Source organism: Aplysia californica, unplaced genomic scaffold (assembly GCF_000002075.1).
Source record: "Aplysia californica isolate F4 #8 unplaced genomic scaffold, AplCal3.0 scaffold00076, whole genome shotgun sequence".
In the NCBI taxonomy this organism is placed as follows: Eukaryota; Metazoa; Mollusca; class Gastropoda; order Aplysiida; family Aplysiidae; genus Aplysia; species Aplysia californica.
Window position 1 is genome coordinate 1,054,656 of NW_004797346.1, and position 1,117 is coordinate 1,055,772.

At 37.8% G+C, this 1,117-nt stretch overlaps 1 protein-coding gene across 2 annotated transcripts in view; it reads left to right on the forward strand.

Moving 5' to 3' along the window:
• The window catches only part of LOC101859391 (high-affinity choline transporter 1), a 51,511-nt gene that overhangs the window by 14,691 nt on the left and 35,703 nt on the right, over positions 1-1,117 (forward strand). Inside the window, exon 1 of one of the 2 annotated variants that reach the window (XM_005094146.2) lies at positions 556-944. The exons of the other annotated variant lie outside the window; for it this stretch is intronic. The gene's annotated coding sequence lies outside the window, so the exon portion shown is untranslated. Of the gene's footprint in view, positions 1-555; positions 945-1,117 lie in introns of those variants that run through there. 2 annotated transcript variants of the gene reach the window in all.

Genomic DNA, 1,117 nt, shown 5'->3' on the forward strand with positions numbered 1-1,117 from the left:
CTCTCTCTCTCTCTCTGTATATATATACATATATATCTATCTTTCCCTTTTTAAAAATCTTATTTTCGCTCCCTTCTATAGCTCATTTATGACGTTTTCTTCTTTTGAAAACATTGCAAAGCCATTTACAGTCTAGCAAAAGTTTTCATTTGACTGTGGATTTTCTAGACAATGCCTAATCTAATACATGCATGGCTCTATCTGATTTTCTCGTTCGTCTGCTTGTCACACATCTTACAGAATGCACATTTTTACTTCAAGCTTGCCATAATACGAAGTGAATAAACAAAAAGAAATTCGCAATTGCGTAGAAGACCACAATTTTCTTCAAAATACCTTAAAAAAACAGCAACAACAACACGAGATAAGAACACAAGCATTGCAGGAATGCCCAGCGTTGACAGGGCGAGATGTGAAAAATGTTTTATGAAAACAAAAAACATGGGTGGTCGAGATTTCCAGACTTGTTTTCTCTTTTCAGTTCCCGTTCTGCGACAAAGTCAATTAAGCGAAAACATTTCCTGAGCAGAAGCTCTTCTTTCAGCGCTCACGCCCTCAGTCCTGTCTACTCACCCACAGGCGCTGCGAACGTGCCCTGTCCATACCAGTCGCGCTTTTGTTACATTTTCCCAACGTTGTACAGTTGTTTTTCGCTGCTGGAGCTTGCTCTTTTGTTAGAAGTGCGATTTTGAGAAAAATATTGTGCGTTTGCTATTATGGAATAGCTTGTGTTTCAGGTTAGCAAGATCACAAGAATAAAATTTGGACACCACTTGCTTATCTTTCCTATCATTAATGAATGACTTTGAAGAGAAAACTCCTAAAAGACATGGACAGCACCACAGCCGTAAATAAGATAATATAACTCTGACGTCTAACGTTGTGGACCTCAAACCATATCTCAAATATACATCTCATTATGAAAGGCTCCCTGACGTTAATTGGTAAGTGTACATTCTATTTTTACCGATATTGTTCATGATTTCTCAGGACAAGAATTGTTAGAACGAGATAGCACAGATTATAATGAATTGCTAATTTGAAATCTGAGACAATCTCTTAAAATTGCGCATTCTCCATTCATCTTTCCTTCTTTCTCTTTTTCCCCCACCCTCCC